This window comes from Lissotriton vulgaris, chromosome 7 (genome assembly GCF_964263255.1).
Source record: "Lissotriton vulgaris chromosome 7, aLisVul1.2, whole genome shotgun sequence".
NCBI lineage: Eukaryota > Metazoa > Chordata > Amphibia > Caudata > Salamandridae > Lissotriton > Lissotriton vulgaris.
In genome coordinates this window covers 1,228,769,190-1,228,794,567 of record NC_141695.1, presented here as the reverse complement: position 1 = coordinate 1,228,794,567, position 25,378 = coordinate 1,228,769,190, and the positions used below count along the sequence as shown (strand labels likewise).

General features: G+C 43.9%; 1 protein-coding gene across 1 annotated transcript in view; it reads left to right on the top strand.

Annotated features, from left to right (window-relative positions):
• Positions 1-3,392: 3,392 nt before the first annotated feature.
• The window catches only part of LOC147703289 (uncharacterized), a 51,608-nt gene continuing 29,622 nt past the window's right edge, over positions 3,393-25,378 (top strand). Inside the window, exons 1-2 of the transcript XR_015297290.1 lie at positions 3,393-3,626; positions 5,609-5,676. The gene's annotated coding sequence lies outside the window, so the exon portion shown is untranslated. The remainder of the gene's footprint in view (positions 3,627-5,608; positions 5,677-25,378) is intronic.

Sequence of the window (25,378 nt, the reverse complement as noted above, 5' to 3'; positions counted from 1 at the left end):
GGGAGCAGGGGGATCAGCGGCTGCGGGAGACCCGGCAGAAGAAGCCAGAATAATTATCGAGCAGTTGCGGCAGGCAAGGGATGTCGGGACGGCGAATGTGCCTTCTATTTCCCGCAGGTTGCGAAGGTGGTCACGGCGGACAACCAGGAGAAAACAACGGATTCGGTTGGAAGCGCGGCAGAAGCCGGTAAGGGATCATTACCGATGGTGGGGGAGGGGGCAGTACCCTCAAGGCGGGAAAGTTTAGCTCAACATGTTCCCATGGCTACGAAAGAGATGGTGTGGGCAAATAAGTATATTAACATGTTTTCACTGTTGACTGATCATCGTGAATTAGAGTATGCAAAGACCCAGAAAGATTTGTGGCACCCAGTGTATGGCGGGCCAAAATGGCAGAATTCAGGGTCGATGAGATGATGATGAACTGGATCAGGGCCTTTTCTATCTTTGTAGCGATTATCGGAGAACGTACACCAGATGTGTTGATTGACTTGGCATGTTATCAGAGTAGAATCACGAGTTTCCATGCGAAGTATGGGGGTGATGAATGGAAAGGCTATGATATGGCCTTTAGAAAAGCAAAGGAATTTAATGCGGCCTTGACATGGGATTGTTTAGATACAGTGTCCTGGCATGCGCAGCTGTTGCCAGGACCGGCGAGTGCTTCAGGGGCAAGCGCGAACGGCTCCGGGGTATTCCCTCAGAGGCAGTCACAGCCCTTTCGGGCGAGCTCTGGGGGGGAGTCCCAACCTAGGTTGGGCGGGAACGGAAGCAAGCGAGGGGTGTGTTGGGGCTTTAACAAAGGAACTTGTAACAGGCCCCATGGAACGTGTAGGTTCCGGCACGCGTGCTCGGGCTGTGGAAATTCCTCACACCCGGAAACCAGTTGCCGATCAAAGGCCAATGGCGCAGGAGGAAAAGGGGGTCCCAGGCAGGATTGATGTGGTGCCTCGGAAGCAAACATCTTCGCCCATTGATATCTTGGCTTTGACCTCCTGGCTAAACGGAAACCCTGATCATGCGTCCGCCGGGACTCTGAGGGATGGCTTCTCATATGGCTTCAGGATCTCGGCGGGCAATTTTCGTGGGAACTCTTCCTGTAAAAATCAGTTGCCGATTCAACACAACCCGACTGTTGCCGCCAAAAAGATCGCAAAAGAGGTTAGCCTTGGGGCGGGTGGCAGGGCCATTTGGTGACCCACCAGTGGCTGATTTTGTGTGTTCCCCATTAGGAGTGGTCCCGAAGAAGGACCCGGGGGAGTATAGGCTCATTCACAATCTGTCGGCCCCGAGGGGGCTTCAGTGAACGAGGCGATTGACCCCGAGGTATGCTCAGTGAAGTATGCATCGTTCGATGACGCTGTGGTAATGTTGAATCGCCTGGGCCCCGGTGCATTGTTAGCTAAATCAGACATTGAATCTGCATTCAGATTGCTCCCAGTGCATCCTCAAGACCAGCGCCTGCTTTTACGTTTCAGGGAAAATATTACATGGATATGTGCATGCCTATGGGTTGTTCGATTTCATGTGCTTATTTTGAAATGTTTAGCTCGTTTTTGGAGTGGGTGTTCATGTAGGCCACAGGGCACAAACATGTGATGCATTATCTGGATGATTTCCTCTTTCTTGGCCCACCGGGCACTCAGGACTGCGCGCGGGCATTGCAGGACTTCTGCGTGCTCATGCGGGGTTTCGGGGTCCCGTTGGCACCGGGTAAGACGGTAGGGCCGGCTACCTCCCTCGAGTTTCTGGGTATAGAACTAGACTCGGAAGAGGGGTGTTTCCGTTTGCCATTGGAAAAGGTTGCCAAGTTTAGGGCTTCCCTGTTACAGTGTCTCCGAACGGAGAAAGTTACCCTGCATCAGTTACAACAGACAGTGGGTCAGCTTAACTTTGCATTGAGAGTGATACCGATGGCTTGCCCTTTCTCTCGATCCGTTGCGCAATCTATAGTGGGCCTTAAGGAAGGACACCACCGCACTAGACTGTCGGCAGAGGTTCGCCAGGACATGCTCATTTGGCTGGCATTCCTGGCGGACTTCAACGGCCAAGTGGTATGGAGCAAACCCCCAGCCTTGTCGGTGGAACTCGGCTTATGGACCGACTCGGCGGGGAGCGTGGAGTTTGGCGCAATCTTCGGAAACCGGTGGTCGGCACAAACATGGCCGGCGTGGTGGCGAACAAGCGGCCTGACAGGTAACATTGGTTTCTTGGAATTATTCCCCATCTGGGTGGCTCTGGTGGCATGGCCGGAAGACTTTAGGGACCGCTCAGTGGTGTTTTGGTCTGATAACATGACAGTGGTCGAATGCATTAATCAGCAAGCAGCACACTGCAAATGGATCTTACGACTGTTGAAAGAGATTGTATTGCGATGCATGAGATTGAACGTAGAGGTCAGGGCAAAACATGTGCCGGGTGTACTAAATAATGCAGCTGATGCGCTCTCTCGTTCAAAAATGCAGGCTTTCAGGGATTGTCTACCCTCAGCGGAGCTAGTGGCGGCACCTTTCTCCGAAGCACTATGGCAGATCGGTGCCCCGGTCTACAAAACCTCGTGGCAGCCAGTTTAGCGCCCAGGACGAGGAAAGCTTATGAAGGGGCGTTCCGTTCATACTGCGTCTTTCTGGGGCCGGTAGGGGAGCATAGATGGGGGCGGAATGATTCCTTGCTCCAATTTTTGGTGGCACTTCATAAGGAAGGCCGGTCGGCGGCAACCGCCAATAGGTATAAGGCCGCCATAACATTTATGGCACAGCTCCACAGGATAAGGGACCCGACGGACTCCTTCTTAGTCAGGAAGGCTCTCCGCGGCAGGTGGCACCTGGAGGGTCGCAGACAGGATAACAGGCACCCGATTGGGTTTGATAAATTGACCACCTTACTGGCGAAACTGGACGAGACATGCTCCTCGTCCAGCGAGGTAATACTATTCCGAGCAGCTTTCTCATTGGCATTCTATGGGGCCCTGCGGGTGAGTGAACTAGTGGCAGGGAATAAGAAAGATGTGGAAGGAGGTCTACGCAGGGATCACATCCAAGTAAGGGGGGATTCTCTGCTGATCTCGATAGCCAGGTCAAAAACGGAACAGGAGGCCCTGGGGAACAGTGTGGTGTTGCAGCGTGCCTGGGGGAATCCCGGTTGTCCAGTGAGGCATGTGGAGGCCTACCTGAAACAGAGGTTGACAACATGGGCAGGGACCCTGCTTAGACATATGGATGGCACCCCATTGACAAGATTTCAATTTCAGAGGGTGCTGGCAATTACGATTGCAGCAGCGGGCTTGAACCTGTGTGATTTTGGGACCCATTCATTTAGAATAGGGGCCGCTACGGAAGCTACGGCTCCGTGTCTGCAGGCGGACGAGGTGAAACAATTAGGCCGTTGGTCCTCGAATTGTTTCAAGAGATATGTGCGACTGCACATTTTGTAAAAGACTGATGAAATGCACTCACGCTTGTTGTCTTTTGTTTGGATTACAGTTTCGCGAGCCTGTGACGCAGGGTGGAAATTGGGATCGGCCCAGCATCAGCTGACCAGCAGGAAGGGATCACCGAATGGAGATCAAGTGGTCTGGGTCGTGGGCCACTCATACGTGAGGCGTGCCGGGGACATATTCAAAGCAGGTGATGCGATCCACACATCTGAGGAATATGGGTTCAGAGTGACCTTCCATGGGAAGGGCGGCCTCTGTATTGACTGATTGCAAAATTTTGTGGAGGACATTTTAGGGCGGCACAGGTCACCACCATCTGTAGTCATAGTGCACGTGGGGGGCAATGACTTGGCGAGACTGGGAAGACGGGTGTTAGTTGAGCACATACTGTCTGTAATTAGCTGGTTAGCCAAAAGGATCCCGGGATGTATGATTGCCTGGTCCCACATGATTCCCAGGAGAATATGGTGGGGGGTTTGTCTATGACAGCGTTGAACCACTCAGTAAAGAGGGTCAACAACAAAATTGAGAAACTGTTTCGCTCTGCTCATATCCAAAGCATTTTGCATGGGTGTATCAGGGGCGATCACTGTTATTCGGGTGATGGGGTGCATCTGTCCAGGGCTGGGAATGACTTACTGATAGGAGACTTCGTAGCTTGGCTAGTGGGTTTGAGGAGAAATGACCTGTAGGAGGTGTGGGGGGGCCAGATAGTCGGTCAACAATCTGGCCTGCGGCAGTAAGGTCATGATCGGTGAGCAGTGATTTCAAGGTCCCTAGGGGGGGCACCACCCATTATGGATGGGAGCGCCCAGGGGGAGGCGGCTATTGGCCCTTCCCACGGGGGGGCGGCACCCACTACGGATGGGTCGCCTAGCGGGAGACGGCCATAGGCCCCTCCCAGGGTGAAACGGCTATATGCCCCTCCCACGAATTTCCCGGGGGCCGGATATCCGCTCCGGCGGAAGAGAGTGTGGGGAAGGGGGGAGTCCACGCTGTGATACCTCACACACGAACTCAGATGACCTTAAGATGGCGTCGAGTGAAAGGGGGCCCCAACGACAAGGGAAGTTACAGCTGGCTGCGAGGGTAAAGTCCTCTGCGCATGCGCCACTCACACCGTGAGGGCAGGAAGTTGGTGATAGGGATCTGACACCGGTTAAGACCTTGCCGTTGGCCCTTAATGTTCGGTTGTACAAATTCAAAATGTAATGCATTTATCAGGATGCTAGACTCGGCTAGGAAACCTTTGTATTAGAGATTTGTTAAGGTTAGCCTGGAAAACCTGTCGTCATCAAGATGTAATTGAAGTTGAATTTGTACATGATTCATGAAACGTTTTAATTTAAAGTTTTAAATTTTGTTTCATATTTTAATAAATATGGCCGGGGGGGTCGAGAGCCCCCCCCGCCTTCCAAAAGTTCAAATCTGCGTCTGTCTCCTCCCATGGGGAATTGGTGTTGGGAGGGGTGGCGGGCATCCCGGCCCATATGATGTACATGTTGGTTCCTCTTTAGAAGCTTTCATATATTTCAGTAATCGATGCCTTCCTCTCAAAAATATGTCTCTCAACACCAAATATATGTATATTTTCATTCCTATTACAGTTACTTATCTTTAAGTAATAATTTCCTATCAATGTGTGTTCGGAAATTCTCTACTCTGAAACCTATGATTGCTTTAACATTCAGGTTCAACTTTGGCTCAACATATACATTTGTTATTATGTTTTCAGATGGCAGAATGCTACCCAACTCAGGAGCCAGTTGTCCAGATTTTTACTAATGTAATATTTCCGGGGAATTATAGACTGAAAATAGCAATGAACCTAATGGAGTCATCACATTGAACTTTAACATTTCAATGATAAATACGGTCTCACACTCTAGTGTTGTCCTGAACATTGGATTCTTCTTTATTTAGTTTGTTCATACAAGATCTTTCATAGATAAAGACATATCATTACCTTTTAACATTGTATAGTAAGATATTGTCATTATAGTTTCAATTTTGTTTGTAGTGAAGCCATTTGAATATGTTTGCAACAGTTGTAATTGTCTCTAATCCTGGATCTGAAAACAGCTAGACTCATGCATACTATATTTCAAACTACGTTTTTAATGGTTAGCATTGCTGTTATGAGGTCCTAATGTACATTTTTTTTACATTTAGAGTCTGTTGAAAAGTATTGTGCCGTCTGCAACCAAGATACTTCAACAACATACGTGCAAAAGTTAATGGTAAGTGCCCTCAATGAGTGTAAATGCAGAATATCGAAATTAAGTGATATAAGCCCTTGGAGTCTTTAGAATGCATTAAGTCTCCAGTTCACATTTGTCTGATACAGTGTGTATATTAGTATGTCTCAGATAACTGAGGCATTTGCAAGGCTCTTTTTAGAGTTACGTCCACCATTTTGGAAAGCTGGCTATGTACCCTTCCAAGTTATGTAGTCATTACCACGTTTCCACTAAGTTTTGAGAGATCACTATGTTTACCATGTAAATACATATAAAGTTTTCATTTCAAAAAGCTATTGACCTTTAAACAATGCAACGTTAATAACAAGTTACTTTTCATTATCTTCCCAAAAGGCCCAATGTTTCGAATGCAGCAGATGACTCCACCTTGAATATAATAAACCAAATTTAAATCCTACTTACCTTTTACTGGTTAGATATGTACAAAATGTATGTTTTTAAGTAACATATGATCGCATACAAGATGTCTAATTAGATATTTGCACACTCCTGCAATCTAGTGTTGTGTTCGGATTATCATAAAAAGTAATGTTGAGACACACTTCTTTCAGCTGTCACGATTTGCACAATCCTTTTAGAGTTGGACCGGACTTCCTCTGACATTCCTACTTAATTTTCATTTTGAAATTGAGCAATTATTTTGTTTAGCTGTTGAAATATAAATTTAAATGTTCCTCCTCTTTGAAGGTCAACAAGCAACACCGCTCCTCTACACATTATCGTTCAATTGCAGTCTAAAAAGTAGTGGTAATTCCATGTCACTAAGGTAGACATCTGACAATAGAATCTATGATATAGTTATACCACTAATTTCGAGCCTTTTTGTTGTAACAACTACCCTGGCTGAAAGCAGTGGGAAAATTTAAACAGTTACATCCTTTCTTGTGACGCACAGTCTATGTAATGAGCTGGGTATCCAAAGATGTACTTCCCTGAGAAGACAGTTGTTACTTTGCGCGTCTGCAGCCTTTCTAACTTTTTACCTTATTAATCTTCCATTCAATGAACACATCATCTACACATACACACACTTACTTGCTGCCTGTCTTGGCTATGGTTATCAACTATTCTATTTCATATTCATATTCAAAGTGCAGGCGCTTTATCAAGCCTGTTTGTTGTAACAACTACCCCAGCCAAAGGCGTTACAAAATTGCACACTTGCTGCCTTTCTTGGTTGGGGTTATCAATTGTTCTCCAATTTCATATTCTATTTCAAAGTCAAAACCGTTTATCGAGCCATTTTGTTGTACCTACTACCCCGGCTAAAGGCACTGGGTAATTTGCATACTTTTGCAGCCTTTCTTATTTTTTACATTATTCATCTTCCACTCAATCAACACATCATCTGCACGTACATACACCTACTTACTGCCTTTCTTGGCTAAGGTTATCAACTATTCTTCTATTTTATATTCGCATTCAAAGCACAAGCCCTTTATGGAGCCTTTTTGATGTAGCTACTACCTCTTCCGAAGGCAGTGGGAAATTTGCACACTTGCTACCTTTCTTGACTGGGGTTATCAATTATTATTCTTGTAATTCAAATTAAAAGTGCAGGCCCTTTATTGAGCCTTCTCAGTAACTACTACCCGTGAATGGCAGTGGGTAACTTGCAGACTTGCAGCCTTTCTCATTTTTTACATTATTCTTCTTCCACTCAATCAACACATCATCTACACATACACACACCTACTCAATGCCTTTCTTGGCTATGGTTATCAACTATTCTATTTCATATTCGTATTCAAGCTGCAGGTCCTTTATCGAGCCTTTTTGTTGTAACAACTACCCCAGCCGAAGGCAGTAAAAAATTGCACACTTGCAGCCTTTCTTTGCTGGGGTTTTCAATTATTCTTGAATTTCATATTCTGATTCAAAGTCGAAACCCTTTATTGAACCATTTTGTTGTACCTACTATCCCGTCCAAAGGCAGTAAGAAATTTGCACACTTGCTGCCTTTCTTGGCTGGGGTTATCAATTACTCTTGAATTTTATATTCTGATTCAAACTCACGTCCCTTTATCAAGCCTTTTTTAAGTAGATACTGCACTGGCAGAAGGCAGTGGGAAATTTGCACACTTGCTGCTTTGTTCTATCAACTACCCCTGCCTAAGGCAGTGACAACTTTGCATACTTGCTGCCTTTCTAGGTTGGGGTTATCAATTATTCTTGAATTTCATATTGTGAGCCAAAGTCAAGACCCTTAATGGATTCTTTTTGTTGTAGCTACTACCTCGGCCGAAGGCAGTGGGAAATTTGGACACTTGCTGCCTTTCTTGACTGGGGTTGTCAATTATTCTAAAAGTAGCTACATACTCAGGAGCAATCTTTTCATTTGGAAACAAATTGCAAAGTAATCCTATCTGTAAAACTTCTTTGCCATGTTCATTAATTTTTCCAATTCCTATATCTTGTAGAATAGTTCCATAATCAGCATCATTTGCTTGTCACATTTTTGTAATACATTCCTTATATTCAAAATATGACTAAATGTTAACATTTCTAATGCTACATTACATCATTTACTTATACTACCTGTGGAGCCTGACAACAAATTGCAATACCACAAGCTTTATGGAGAAGCTTGTTGGGAAGACTCTTGAAGAAAGTGAAACTTCTCATTATTGATGACGTAATCATGGTATCAAACTAAATGCTGGCCTTTGTGCACTTAAGAATGCAGCAAATTCTTAAAACAGAGTATGACATATTAGTCTCAATTTATTTAAGGCAGAGACAATTGTACTATGTCCTCAGTTTCTGTTAACTGTACAAAATAGCATTCATCGATGCTTGTGTCGAGTACTACCTTCGATACACATTGCAAACAGCAGACTTCACAACTTCAATTCAGCTTTGCATGTAAATTTCTCTTCAATTTGTGTGCTGAGAACTGCCTTCCATCAAATCTGTGCTCAGTAGAGTTGACAACTAGATACAAAGTATGGGCGTATTTTGCAAATCAGCGGTTCGCGAATTCGCAAACAAATCCACAAATTTGCAGATTTCCCTGTGAAATCGCTGATATTTTTGCGATTTTGCACCACCAATAGTGTGTGTGGGGGGGCAAACGGGGGGGCTTCTATGTGAGTTCACATGCCTCTTGTGTGTATAAAAGGACAGGCACCGATCAGAGCGGCGGATCCGGGGAGAAAGAAGCTCGTGGTCACAGGAACTGCACGGGGATAGAGCTCGTAAAAGTCAAGGATGCAAAGGCCTCCATCAAGCATCATAGCTCATTTTCGACTGTAGATATGGGGAGAACACACACCTGCCCAGCCTCGACAAAGTGCACATTTATTTTGGGCTGATTAACTTTGCCATCACGCTGAAGGGCGCCGGGGCCTCTTGAGTGAGCTGTCCATCATAGTGGCTAAAGGGGGGGAAGACGGTGCACACCACTAGTGTGTGTGGGGAGGGGAAACGGGCGGCCTCTATGCGAGTTCACATGCCTCTTGTGTCAATAAAAGGACAGGCACCGATCAGAGCAGCAGATCCGGGGAGAAAAAAGCTTGTGGTCACAGGAACTGCACGCGGATAGAGCTTGTGAAATGCAAGGATGCAAAGGCCTCCATCAAGCATCATAGCTAATTTTCGACGGTAGATATGGGGAGAACACACACCTGCCCAGCCTCGACAAAGCGCAAATTTTTTTGGGCTGATTAACTTTGCCATTGTGCTGAAGGGCGCCGGGGTCCCTCGAGTGAGCTGTCCATCATAGTGGCTAAAGGGCGGGAAGACGGTGCACACCACTAGTGCGTGTGTGTGATCCTTGGTTTCCTCAGGATTGGGTAACACGAACACCCCCTTGATTGCCCTGGTAGATACCGCAAGTAAAGACCAGACCGGCCGAGTTATGATAACCAGCTCTTTATTATCCCACAGTAATGCCAGACGAGGAACGTCATACAACACGATACAGTGAGTGGACACCCTGTGCAGGAGTAATGATGGTAGATCCAACCGTCCTCTGCACGAATGCCGGTCCCGGCATTCACCAACAGAGGACACCGTGCTAAGCAGTGGCCGACAATGCCACTCGAGATAAGAGCAAGGATGTTGGTTCTGCAATTCGTCCTCCGCATTGGTGTCGGTCCCGACACACTTCAACGGAGGGCAAACCGCGGGATGCACTGGCCGATATGGTATGGCCTCACAGGTAGGGTTGGAGAACCAGCGTTGATCATTCCTGGTTCTTCTCACTCTATAACCCTCAAGCGGGGACCGGCAATGGGAAAAGAGGATCTGTGTCCCTCACACTCGATTTCCCTCGAGCGGGAACTGACAAGGTTCAAATTGGGGAGGAAGTCCCTAGCGCTCGATAACCCTCGAGCGGGGACTGGCAAGGTTCAAAAAGGGAGACTGAGTCCCTAGAACTTGATAACCCTTGAGCGGGGACTGGCATAGTTCACAAGGGGGACTGAGTCCCTAGCGCTCGATAACCCTCGAGCGGGGACTGACAAGGACGAACGGGGGATGGAGTCCCGAGCGCTTGCAACAATAGAGACGGTCCTGTCTCTCTGTCTCTACTCCGGCAACAGCGCATCCGGCTTCTTAAACCCTAACCGGAGTCCAAAGCTCACCTTTCTTGAAGCCTCAGCAAAGCGGTTGTTCGGCTTCAACCCAGAATATCCGACGCCATCTGCTGTCTTCCGGGTCTGTTTTATGGTGGCGTGATCTGTGCATGCTCCTTGCTTGGCCCTCTGGGTAATGTAGTTCTGGGTGGGGATTGTTCAGGGTCTTGTAGTTCCTTGGTCGAGACTATGCCGTAATCTGCTGCGGAGCTCCGATCAGTGTCTTAACAGTGTGTGGGGGGGCAAATGGGCGGGCTTCTATGCGAGTTCACATGCCTCTTGTGTCTATAAAAGGACATGCACCGATCAGAGCAGCACATCCGGGGAGAAAGAAGCTTGTGGTCACAGGAACTGCACGGGGATAGAGCTCGTGAAAGTCAAGGATGCAAAGGCCTCCATCAAGCATCATTGCTAATTTTCGACAGTAGATATGGGGAGAACACACACCTGCCCAGCCTCGACAAATGCACTTTTTTTGGGCTGATTAACTTTGCCATCGCGCTGAAGGGCGCCGGGGTCCCTCGAGTGAGCTGTCCATAATAGTGGCTAAAGGGCGGGAAGACGGTGCCCACCACTAGTGTGTGTGGGGGGGGCAAACGGGCGGGCTTCTATGCAAGTTCACATGCCTCTTGTGTGTATAAAAGGACAGGCACCGATCAGAGCAGCAGATCCGGGGAGAAAGAAGCTCATGGTCACAGGAACTGCACGGGGATAGAGCCTGTGAAAGTCAGGGATGCAAAGGCCTCCATCAAGCATCATAGCTAATTTTTGACGGTAGATATGGGGAGAACACACTCCTGCCCAGCCTGGACAAAACACATTTTTTTGGGGGGCTGATTAACTTTACCATCGCGCCGAAGGGTGCTGGGGTCCTTCGAGTGAGCTGTCCATCATAGTGGCTAAAGGGCGGGAAGACGGTGCACACCACTAGTGTGTGTGTGGGGGGGCAAACGGGCGGGCTTCTATGCGAGTTCACATGCCTCTTGTGTGTATAAAAGGACAGGAACCGATCGAGCAGCAGATCCAGGGAGAAAGAAGCTTATGGTCACAGGAACTGCACACGGACAGAGCTTGTGAAAGTCAAGGATGCAAAGGCCTCCATCAAGCATCATAGCTAATTTTCGACGGTAGATATGGGGAGAACACACACCTGCCCAGCCTCGACAAAGCGCAAATTTATTTTGGGCAGATTAACTTTGCCATTGTGCTCAAGGGCGCCGGGGTCCCTCGAGTGAGCTGTCCATCATAGTGGCTAAAGGGCGGGAAGACGGTGCACACCACTAATGTGTGTGTGTAATCCTTGGTTTCCTCAGGATTGGGTAACACAAACACCCCCTTGATCGCCCTGGTCGATACCGCAAGTAGAGACCAGGCCGGCCGTGTTATGATAACCAGTTCTTTATTATCGCACAGTAATGCCAGACAAGGAACGTCATATAACACGATACAGTGAGTGGACACCCTGTGTAGGAGTAGTGATGGTAGATCCAACCGTCCTCTGCACGGATGCCGGTCCCGGCATTCACCAACAGAGGACACTGTGCTAAGCAGTGGCCGACAATGCCACTCGAGATAAGAGCAAGGATGTTGGTTCTTCAATTTGTCCTCCGCATTGGTGTCGGTCCCGACACACTCCAACGGAGGGCAAACCGCGGGATGCACTGGCCGATATGGTATGGCCTCACAGGTAGGGTTGGAGAACCAGCGTTGATCATTCCTGGTTCCTCTCACTCGATAACCCTCGAGCGGGGACCGGCAATTGGAAAAGAGGGTCTGTGTCCCTCGCACTCGATAACCCTCGAGCGGTGCCTGGCCAAGTTCAATGGTGGACTGAGTCCCGAGCGCTCGATTTCCCTCGAGCGGGGACTGACAAGGTTCAAATGGGGGACGGAGTCCCTAGCGCTCAATAACCCTCGAGCGGGGACTGGCAAGGTTCACAAGGGGGACTGAGTCCCTAGCGCTCAATAACCCTCGAGCGGGGACTGGCAAGGTTTACATTGGGGACTGAGTCCCTAGCGCTCGATAACCCTCGAGCGGGGACTGGCAAGGTTCACAAGGGGGACAGAGTCCCTAGCGCTCGATAACCATGATCGGGGACTGACAAGGTTCAACGGGGAACTGAGTCCCGAGCGCTTGCAACAATAGAGACGGTCCTGTCTCTCTGTCTCTACTCCAGCAACAGCGCATCTGGCTTCTTAAACCCTAACCGGAGTCCAAAGCTCACCTTTCTTGAAGCCTCGGCGAAGCGGTTGTTCGGCTTGAACCCAGAATATCCGACGCCGTCTGCTGTCTTCCGGGTCTGTTTTATGGTGGCGCGATCTGCGCATGCTCCTTGCTTGGCCCTCTGGGTAATGTAGTTCTGGGTGGGGATTGTTCTGGGTCTTGTAGTTCCTTGGGCGAGACTATGCCGTAATCTGCTGCGGAGCTCCAATCAGTGTCCTAACAGTGTGTGGGGGGGCAAACGGATGCGCTTCTATGTGAGTTCACATTCCTCTTGTGTGTATAAAAGGACAGGCATCGATCAGAGCAACAGATCCAGGGAGAAAGAAGCTCATGGTCACAGGAACTGCACGGGGATAGAGCTCATGAAAGTCAAGGATGCGAAGGCCTCCATCAAGCATCATAGCTAATTTTCAACTGTAGATATGGGGAGAACACGCACCTGCCCAGCCTCGACAAAACACAAATTTTTTTTGGGCTGATTAAAGAGTTACTGAATTTGACCTTCAACTCAGGCACCTGCTTTATCTATATCTGTAAGTGCTTCCTGCAGGAGCCTCGTTGTCTACTTGTAACTATTCTCTGACCCTGCTTCGAGGGTCAGAGCAGGGTCAGAGAATATCTGCAAGTAGGCAAGGAGGCGCAGCTCAGGAAGCACTTATAGGGTTACAGCAGGTGCCCAAGTTGAAGTTAATTTCTTTGTAACCATTTTGTAAATGGTTACGAAGAAATTAGCTTCAACTTGGGCACCTGCTGTAACCCTGTAAGTGCTTCCTGAGCAAAATTCGTCCTGCTCACGAATTCGCGGATTTTGTCGCGATTTCGCTGGATTCGCGGATCGCGAAATCGCAGAAAATCTGCAAATTCGTGAGCTGAACGAATTTTCCGCCCATACTTACTAGATGCCAACAGCGCCAGCACTACAGAAAACATTCAATACAATCTTGATTTATTTAAAACAGAGACAATTTCACAATGTCCTCAGATTTTCTTAAAGTTTGAACAGTAGGAAGTTCAGCCTTCATTTGTTTAATTTAGAGATATTTCTACTGTATGTCTTCAGGTTTTGTTTAAATAAGTGACAAAAAGCATTCCTCCATGTCTGTGTCAACTACTGCCTTCGATCTACACTACGGATAGCAGGGTTCACAACTTGAATTCAGCTTTCCATCTACACTATGGACAGCATTCAAACTAGCCTTCATTTATGTAAGGCAGAGACAATTTTATTAATGGGTGGCACAAGAAACATTCCTCAATGTCTGTACTAAGTACTACCTTCAAATGTACACTACGAACAACAGAGTTTACCTCTTCGTACTATGAGCACATAAGTACTACAGAAAACATTGAATCCAGCCTTCTTTTATTTACTGTAGAGACTAATGGATTCTGTGTCTTCTGATTTTGTAAAAGAATGTGACAAATAGCATTCTTCTATAACTGTGCTCACTAAACCGTTCAATCTACATTGCGGACAGCAGGTTTCACAACTTGAATTCACCTTTCCATCCTCACTAAGGACAACATTGAATCCAGCCTTGCTTTATTTAAGACAGAGATAGTTGTACTATGTCCTCAGATTCTGTTAACTGTAACAAAATAGCATTCATCGATCTTTGTGTCAACAACTGCCTTCAATCTATACTGCAGACAGCAGGGTTCACAGCTTGTACTCAGCTTTGGAACTAAATTTGTCTTCAATATCTGTGCTGACAACTACCTTCAATCTATTCTGCAGTCAGTAGAGTTCTGAACTTGATAGCAGGAGCTCCACTACTACAGAACACATTCAATCCAGCCTTGCTTCATTTAAGGTAGAGACTAATGGATTCTATGTCTTCCGATTTTGTAAAAGAATGTCACAAATAGCATTCATCTATAACTGTGCTCACAAGAGCCTTCAATCTACACTGCAGACAGCAGGGTTCACAACTTGAATTCAGCTTTCCTTCTACATTAAGGACAGCATTAAATCCAGCCTTGCTTTACTTAAGGCATAGACAATTGTACTGTGTCCTCAGATTCTGTTAACTGTACAAAATAGCATTCATCGATGTTTGTGTTGATTAGTACCTTCGATCTACATTACGGACAGCAGGGTTAACAACTTCAATTCAGTTTTGCAAGTACATTTCTCTTCAGTATGTGTGCTGAGAAGTGCCTTCAATCAATTCTGCGCTCAGTGGAGTTCACAACTAGATACCAAGAGCGCCAGCACTACAGAAAGCATTCAATACAATCTTGATTTACTTAAAACAGAGACATTTGCACAATGTCCTCAGATTTTCTTAAAGTTTGAACAGTAGGAAATGCAGCCTTCATTTATTTAATGCAGACACAATTTCACTATATGTGTTCACATTTTGTTTAAATAAGTGACAAAAACCATTTGTCTATGTCTGTTAACAACTGCCTTCAATCTACACTGCACAGGGAACATACAAGCTCAGCGCAAAGATACTTCTTACTCAGTGCAACATAGATCGTCACAAAGAAGAGTGAAAAGTTTTATGTCAAAGTGAGACATACTGTCCCTTTTAAATTGAATTGATTCAGAATTAAATCAACAAAAGACATTACTTCAATTACTGTACCTCCCGCCCTGACCACACATCATCACAGGGTACGTTCAAGCTCAGGGCCAAAGGTATCACTAACTCAGTGCACCACAAATCATCACCACCTGACCGTATTGAATGAGATGACTTATTTAGAAACAAATATATCATACTTTTTGGAGATATACTTCAACTTACTTCTGTGAATAGACAACCAATATTTATTAGAAAACTTGATTTTAAAGACTGTACTACCAATGCATCCTGCTTGGACCACAACTCATCGCACACTCCACAGAACATTGTTGCTTTAGATGCACACTTGCTGCCTTTCTTGGCTGGGATTATCAATTATTCCTCAATTTCATATTCTGATTGAACATCAAGGCCCTTTATCAAGCCTTTTTGTCATAGCTACTACTCCAGCCAAAGGTTAATGCTCCAAAAGTAATCTATAAACTTTGCCAAACAACTCTTTCAAAGGGTGATCCATACAAAAAATACTTCTTTAGCACAGCAAATCTAATGCGACACATAAAGGACTTGCACCCCAACAACTTTCCCTGAGCTGCACCACAAAGATTGAAGGGCAACCCACCTGCTGTTGCACCAAGCACATCAACTGCTGCAACAGCATCTTCGGCAACCAGTCCATACTCACATATTAATCTTGATTGTGGTAAACTTAAATTTCTATGCATTTATTGGGATGAACCTTTTTGTTACGTGAAATAGTCCATCAACCTCATCAAAAATAAGAAACAGGATCATCGTGGTCCTCAACATCAGTCATTACACATGTATCAAGCTTTTTTGTTGTAAGAACTACCCCGTCCGAAGGCAGTGGGAAATTTGCACACTTGCTGCCATTCTTGGCTGGAGTTATCAATTATTGTTCAATTTGATATTCTGATTCAAAGTCAAGGCCCTTTATCAAGCCTTTTTCAATTACATACTACCCCGGCAGAAGGCTGTGCGAAATGCGCGCATTTGCTGCCTTTATTTGCATAGGTTATGAACGATTGTTCAATTTGATATTCTGATTCAAAGTCAAGACCCTCTATCTAGCCTTTTTGTTGTAACTACTTCCACGGCTAAAGCTAGTGATTAATTTGCACACTTGCAGCCTTTCTTATTTTTGACATAATTCATCTTCCACTCAATCAACACATCATCTACACGCACACTCACCTAATTGCTACTTTTCTTGGCTACGATTATCAACTATTCTTCTATTTCATATTCGTATTCAAAGTACAGGCCCTTTATCAAGCCTTTTTTATTGTAACAACTACCCCGACCGAAGGCAGTAAGAAATTTGTACACTTGCTGTCTCTCTTGGCTAGGGTTATCAAATATTCTTGAATTTTATAATACAGTTGTTACGTATTTAATTAAGAAAGTGGAGATTTTCATTGTTTAGGTGATCGCCGCTGCGGCACTTCAAACCCGAATTTGTCACCGGACGGTGATAAATTCTTTTACGAAGGTATGTTTTCCGATGAACCGAGTGTTCACCCCTTCCCCCCCTTTTTTAAATAACATGCAGAGCTGGTACTAAATATTATTAATAATCTACAGATACCACGCTTCAATATAGGAGAGAATAATCATCCCACGGAGGTCAAGAGTAAGACACCTCAGTCTCTTTCCTTAAAGGTGAGCAAGTCCCGTCGTGCTTCTCCATGTTTGGATTAGTCATGCACACACCCATCACTAAAACAGGCACCTTTTATCTAATTTTAGGTTGTCCCCCTTTTGTCCTGATGAAGACCCGAAACGGTTGCTAATAAACCAGCACCATACCGCTGGGTCGAAACGTCAACGCTAATCCATCAATTGGTCCTCACTGCATCTCAACAGAAAAATATGAATTACTATACAGATTGAGGAATTTGAAGTTATTGCTGGACCTGTGTTTCTAATTGCATTTCCACGAAACTGTATCACTATAACAGTCACCATTAGTCACAGATCATGTTTATTCACTGCAGCACTTATTTATTGTCATTACATTTTCGATTTGTATGGACAACCGATCTTTTAATGTCGAAAAAAGAAAAAAAAGCTTTGCAAAGTGACTGAATAATTACAACTTTGCTTACAGAAAAAAACGTTTGGTGGGTGCATTGTTCTTAAAAGTATTTCCATGTTTTTTAAGAAAAAGTATATATGAAAAAATACTGAGCCAAGTAGCTATTGAGCAAAGAGATTGAGTATAATCCGACAGAACCACTATTTGCATACCACGTAATACCCAGGTTCTGAGGGTCACTGGGTTACCCCATTATATTTAATGACTCCTTGAGTGAGAGCACTTTGTACAGTCTTGGGTGCCGGATCTGTGTCAGTCACTCAAGAGTTAGTGCAATTGGCAAGTAATTTTGAAATTCAAATGACAGACCCTGGAAAGGAGTCAATATTGATATTTTTCACCCTACCACCCAGTGTAGGGATTGTATACTTAATGCACTTGCTTGCTTACTTAAATGTGGTAGCCGTTTCTCTAGACTCTCACTGCGGAATCCAACTTCCACTCTGTGTAATGGACTGGAAATCCAAATATCCACTTCCCTGACAAGGCAGTGGGTAGTGTGCACGTCTGCTGCCTTTGTTATTTTTCACTGTATCCATATTCCACTCAATAAACACATCATCCACACATACACACACCTACTTGCTGCCTTTTTTTGACAGGGGTTATCAATTATTGTTCAATTTCATATTCCTATTCAAAGTGCAGGCCCTTTATTGAGCCTTTTTGTTGTAGCTACTACCCCGGCCGAAGGCAGTGGGAAATTTGCACACTTGCTGCCTTTCTTGGCTGGGGTTATCAATTATTCTTGAATTTCATATTCTGATTCAAACTCATGGCTCTTTATCGAGCCTTTTTGTTTTAACTACTTCCCCAGCTAAAGGCAGGGGATAATTTGCACACTTGCAGGATTACCTATTTTTTACATTATTCATCTCAACTATTCTTGAATTTCATATTTGTATTCAAAGTGCAGGCCCTTTATCGAGTCTTTTTGTTGTAGCTACTACCCCGGCCGAAGGCAGTGGGAAATTTGCAACTTGCTGCCTTTCTTGGCTGGGGTTATCAATTCTTCTTCTTGTAATACAAATTCAAATTACAGGCCCTTTATTGAGCCGTCTTGGTAACTACTACCCTTGAATGGCAGTGTGTAATTAGCACACTTACAACCTTTCTTATTTTTTACATTATTCATCTTCAACTCAATCGACACATCATCTACACATACACACACCTACTTGCTATATTTCTTGGCTATGGTTATAAACTATTCCTCTGTTTTATATCTGTATTCAAAGTGTAGGCCCTTTATCGAGACTTTTTGTTGTAGCTACTACCCTGTCCCAAGGCAGTGAGAAATTTGCACACTTGCTGCCTTTCTTGGCTAGGGTTATCAATTATTCTTCAAATAATTCAAATTCAAAATGCAGGCCCTTTATTCAGCCTTCTTGGTAACTACTTCCCGTGAAGGGCAGTGGTTAATTTCGACACTTGCAACCTTTCTTGTGATGCACAGTCTGTGTAATGAGCTGGGTATCCAAAGATCTACTTCCCTGATAAGGCAGTGGTTACTTTGCACGTCTGCAGCCTTTCTTACTTTTTACCTTATTTATCTTCCGCTCAATCAACACATCATCTACACATACACACACCTACTTGCTGCCTTTCTTGGCAATGGTTATCAACTATTCTTCTATTTCATATCCGTATTCAAAGTGCAGGCCCTTTATCAAACATTTTTCTTGTAACAACTACCACGGCCGACATTTGCACACTTGCTACCTATCTTGGCTGGAGTTATCAATTATTCTTGGATTTCGGCAGCCTTTCTTACTGTTTACCTTATTCATCTTCCACTCAATCAACACATCATCTACACGTACACCCACCTACTTGCTGCCTTTCTTGGCTATGGTTATCAACTATTCTTCTATTTCATATCAATATTCAAAGTGCAGGCCCTTTATTGCACCTTTTTTTTGTAATACCTACCCCGGCCGAAGGCAGTAAGAAATATGCACACTTGCTGCCTTTCTTGGCTGGGGTTATCAATTATTCTTGAATTTCATATTCTGATTCAAAGTCAAGACCCTTTATCGGGCCTTTTTGTTGTAGCTACTACCCCGTCCGAAGGCAGTGGGTAATTTGCACACTTGTAGCCTTACTTATTTTTTACGTTATTAATCTTCCACTCAATCAACACATCATCTACACATACACACACCTACTTGCTGCTTTTTTTAACAGGGGTCATCAATTATTCTTGAGTTTCACAATCTGATTCAAAGTCGAGGCCCTTTATCAAGCCTTTTTGTTATAGCTACTACCTCGGCCAAACACAACACGGCATGGCAGGACTATGAAAAGCATCTAAATCCACAGCACTACATGCCAAAAAGAAATGCTTACTGTGTAAGTGACATTTTCCATTGTTAAGATATAAAATCTGTCAATAGAAAAGAAACATGTTCTCAGTGAAGTGAAATGACTTTTTGTGATATATTGAAACTATTTTCACAATTTCTTTATTGTTGGATGTTGTTACAAAGTTTTTTCATCCTCATGTTCAATATCTTAAGCTACACTGCAACTATTTTCATAACTTCACTGTTATTAATTATAAAAAAACTGTCTTCCAACTTGTTTTGTTGATTTTCCATACTATTTTTCTTATTTTGTAGGTCCTTCAACAAAAACATAAACACTTCATTTTATCCTGACTGTAATATCAGCATATTTTGTACTTGAGTGTATATTATTTTGAAAACATTTAAAAATAAATACAATAAATACAGTGTCACTATGCATTGTGTCAAGTGCTTTACTTAGCATAAACAAGAATATGTTACCTTTCATTATAATCGCATACAAACCAAAACAAGATAGAACACTGCAACTAAAGCACATTACATAATGGTACAAAGCATCTCAATGGAATGTTGGGTATTAGGATAACATACACAACTAACATATAAAATGATTTTAGAAACTTGTTACTTTTTCGATGATAAGAATTAGTAATATCTTTCCGAGAACATTTGACTATTTAAAAGGGTAAAGTAAGAAGTGAAGAACACAGGTAAGAACTTACATCTCAAGATGCAAGAATGGATGAAAAAGGTGGTCCAAAATCTCCAAGTACAATACCCAGTGTGGACGTTTTAAAAGTGGGTACACTCAAGGAATTCTATAATGTGCAATAAGTGTTGACGATAACACCACACAGAATGGGCAAGACCAGATAAAATAATACACTGTAGAAGGACCACGGTCAAGTGCAAAGATTAAATACTTAAGACATAGCAAACAAAGTGACAACAAGAACCAAAAGGGTCCAAGAGTGGTAGAGGATGGGTTTCTTAACCTGTGTCTTACCTACTGTGTTGTAAACTTAAAACAGGGAAGACAGCAGTGCCTTACTTTCACTCCCCCATTACGTTGTCAATTAGGGTGGAGGGAGAGAAAGGAAAGGAGTAAACTACATGTCTACAGATGTACTGCTATGTTCAGAACACTGGATAAAGCACTGAATAAACAAACTCAGATACAAAAGAAAATACACAAAACATACACAAAGGAAAGCTACACAAATAAGACGATGAATCTTGAACACAAACTGGTAAGTCAACAAAACAACAAAAAGGCTAAGGACACTGCAAAGGCACTACGCTGTAGAACTCATTGTCAGGTCCATAAAACTGCACGGGCAGCTGGTGGGAGCCTATACAGGACGATGGCAGAACAAGGCCCCTGGAGAAGTTTGGGGGAGTGGCAGTCCCAGGGGCTACAAGGTGGGGCCATGAGCCCCCCATACTTCAAATTAAAACCCCGGAAGGTGGCGTTCCCAGGGCTTTGAGGGCCTTTCAAGCCCCCCTTCATGGAAAAAACGAGCCCCCTGGTCTTGGCCCCCCCCGGGGGCTAATTAAAAATGGAACAGACTTCTGTTTTTTTTCCTTTTCTGCCGGGTACGCATACGATACACGTACCCCAAATTTTTTTTTTTTTTTAAATTAAAAATTGCGACCTAAAGATCTATGTAGGACCCCCTGACCAGGCCTAGAGGGTCAAGATATTTCTACCCAGCCCTATTTCCTTATTTTTCAACATTTTTTTACTGTTTTCTTGTCACTCGGTTCTACTGAGGCACAAGATGGCTGCCAACACTTCCTGGTTTGCAGTGTTGACACACAGTAAACATCCTATTAAACTGCAGCTCATGCTAATAATTGTACGGTTTTCGGTACACTTACTGTATGCATAGGGGGAGGGGCAGAAAGGGGCAGCTGAAAACATACTTCAAAAAAAAAAAAACGCCCCGAGGAGGTAACGGTCCCCGTGGCTATGGGGAGGGCAGCCGTAGGCCCCCCACAAACTTCAAAATGAAACACCTGGGAGTGCCATTCCCCGGGACTCCAGAGACCTTACAAGCCGCCCATTATGGTAAAAAAATAGCCCCCGGGATTTGGCCCACCTAAAACGGACTTCTACTTTTGTTTTTCCTTTTCCACCGCGTACGCGTACGATACACGTACCCCGCGATTTCCTATTTAAAAAACAAATAATAAAATTTGGACCTAATGATCCATATGGGACCCCCTCAACAGGCCTACAGAGTCAGGATATTTCTACCCAGCAACCTTTCCTAATTTTTCAACTTTGTTTTACTGTTTTCTTCTGACTCAGTTCTACCGAGGCACAAGATGGCCGCCAACACTTCCTGGTTTCGAGTGTTGACAGACAGTTGACATGCAATCAGCATGCAGCTCGTGCTCGTAATAGAACGGATCTCCGTACGCGTGCAGTACTTCGTCTCTAGATATCACTATGATTTTATTTGTAATTTTCTCAGGAACTACTGAATGGATTTACATCATTTATGGAAAATGGCATGAGGAAAACAGGTTTTGGGACCCCCCCTTTTTTCTTGCCCCCCACTTGATGAATCACCCCCAAACTTTCAGGGAAGGAGCGGAGCTGAGCAGGCCATTTTAAGGAGAAATTCGCACAGATTCGTCCACCAGCGCCAAAGTTATACCACATAGAATGTTGTGGATTTCCTATGGAAACTAGGTCCTAACTATAACTACCTACTGGTGACCGCCAGTAGGTAATATATATATATATATATATATATATATATATATAAGACTCAAAAAACACGAGGACAAAATCAAGGCGAGAAAAGCCCACAAATTTGCTAGGGACTTGGCCGACTATGAAAACGGCCAAATTTTCACGTTTTCTAGAAAATATGACTTGGCCAAGAGTAAACAATACTGTGATAAAACTTCGACCGCCACCAAGAATGCAGAACAAGCTGAAAGTGCCAATGAAGATGCTTCCAATGGTACTGTGTCAATAACCAGTGGTTCGAGCATTTCAAGTGCATCAGGGGAAACTATCTCCTACAAACGACCAATCCTAAATATGAGTTAGGAGCTCGATTTTTTTAGTCGAAGAGAGACTCAAAACATTGCGTCCGAGGACACAAAAAAAGCAAGATGCAAACATAGGAATAAGCGCCGAAGAGAGCAGCGCAAAAGGTTCAAAAACCGCCACAAAAAAGAAAACTTTTGGAGAAAGAAGAAACGCAACTAGGCAATACTGTTATCAACCTGACCAACGTAGTTCTTACCAAAGCAGAACAACAACTTTTGTCATTAGGTTTGAACTTTTGTCCTGGTGAAAACTTCAATTATGCACGAACCAGAATTGATGTTTTTTTTTTTTGTTTTTTTTTTTTTCTTTTTTTTAATCCTCATTTGCCGTCTTGCCGCCCATTCTTCTCTCTAATCCACCACTGGGCTGTTGTTTATCTCTTATGCTGGATTTAGAGTGATGGGGCATAGACAACACATATTTTTGGGCCTGGCCTTCCTCTAACTTATCCTTCTTCCCCTCCTGACCCAAGATGTATGTCCTCCACCAACTTTCTTTATCGTCCTGGGATAGCTCAAATACCAGCGAGACAGGCACGGGCTTAATCATTGGACTTAACATAAACTTAACTTTAACCAAAATTTAGCAGGAAGGGTATCCAAAATCCTCTATTTCTCTTAGATCGGTCTAATAAATCAAGCTTAGCCATATACCTCATAGCTAAAACCCAGTCTAATAAAGTGGGGCTAAGTGGTGAGACCCACAGTTTACAAATCTCTCGACGTGCCAACAACATAGCATAAAAAATAAGTCTAACATTATCTTTCAAAATTCTATTTTGTAAATCCAATCTCCCAGTATTAATTAATTCAGGGCTTACCTCAATGGGTTGATTCAAAGATTTGGAGAGAGAATTACTCACGTCAAACCAGAATTTCTTGATAATTGGGCAAGACACAAACATGTGTAGATCATCAACATTTGGAGCTTTACATTTTGGACATCCAACAATCCCTCCATCTTTAAATTTAGAAAGCCTGTATGGAGACCAATATGCCCTGTGGATAGTAAACAAAAGATTTCGCCTTAGGTTTGCCGGTTTAATAATTCTATATAGCATGCACATAGTTACTTGCCATTGGTCTTCTGTCACGATCCTTGGCAAGCTCTCCTTCCACAAGGTCTCTGGTAAATCAAATATTCCATCCTCCATATCTAGTATTTGCCAATACCAGAATGCTACTTCCTTCTCGAATGCCCCTTTCTCCAACTTTGACTCCAAGTCGTTTTCCAGCCCAATCTCTACTTCCAGGTGACTTGCCCAACTCTGAATCTGTATGTATTTATATTTTGAAAAAACTGAGCCCCATTTTTGCTGGCAAATACCCCAAGGAATTAAATTGCCATATTGAAACAGGTCCTTCCACCTTTGCAGATCAGGTTCCTTTTTCAAATTTAAGGCCAGCGCATCTCTTGTCCAAGAGGGGGCTCCAGGAGAATCCCATATTGGGGCACTATGGCTGAAATACGAAAGTTTAGATAATTTCCTGATCCTGTACCATATCTCAGCCAAGTCTCTCAACGTCTTGAGTTTCACCTTTTTGAAAAACTTAGGGTCTCCAAACTTATACAAAAAACCAAACTCATGATACCCTGACCGCCTCAGCATTATCGCAAAAAGGCCTCCGATCTGAGAGTTAGCAGGGGTGCCCAACAACATCCTGCAGTTTTTTAAATAAAACGCCCATGCATATAATCGTATGTCTGAAGCCGCCAACCCTCCTTTTTCAGCTTTCCTCCTTATTTTCTTCCATGATATTCGAGAGGTTTTTGACGCCCAGATAAATGATATTATCATGCTTTGTAACTTCGCCAGCCACTCCTTTTTAAAGCCCAACGGAATAGTCTCGAACAAAAAGGTAATCTTAGGTACAATCACCATCTTTACAAGATTGGATCTTCCATATATTGACAGGGGTAAATTCATCCTGCCTTTTAATGTGTCACCAACCTCTTTCTTCACCCTATCAAAGTTAGTTTTAGCCAGATCTTCAATCTTCTGAGTAATCCTGACTCCCAAGTACCTCATTTCTTTTGTTATTTTAACACCTTCAGTATTGAGATTCCAAGTCATTATTTCAGTTTTATCTTGATTTAACTTATATCCAGATATCTTACCAAACTCCTTTGTCGTGTTCACTAAATTTTCCAGAGTTCCAACTAAATTAGTAGAATAAACAATAATATCGTCCGCGTATAGCCCAAGTTTCTTGGACCAATCCATCACAACAAAGGGGGGTATCTCTACTGAAGCTCTAATTTTGCATGCAAGAGGCTCTATATATATATTAAAGAGCAGCGGTGATAAGGGGCATCCTTGTCGGGTGCCCCGCATTACTCTGATAGGAAGCGTAAGGGTTCCATTTACCAGAACTCTTGATGTCGGTGCACAGTACAAAGAAAAAATAGATTGTGTAAACTTATCTCCTAAGTTAAGATGGTGCAAAAGAGTTTTTAAATATACAAAATTGACTCGATCAAAAGCCTTGGCGGCGTCTAACGCAATAACTGCCAAGGGGTAATCATATTTAGTGGCTAAGTCTATCATGCCTATCAATGAAAAAGTAAGATCTTTTAAGTATCTATTCTTGATGAAGCCTCTTTGATCTTCTTGAATCAGCTTATGAATGATTTTACCAAGCCTATCCGCTAGGATTTTAGAAAAAAATTTATAGTCACAATTTAAAAGTGAAATCGGCCTGTATGCATCCATGCTTTTTGGAGATTTCCCTGGTTTAAGTATTAACACGATAGTAGCTTCATTCCAAGAGCTTGGGATTGCCACTTCTCCTCTAAAAATTTTATTATACAACTGACACAGAGTGGGGACCACCGTCTTTCCTAAAGCT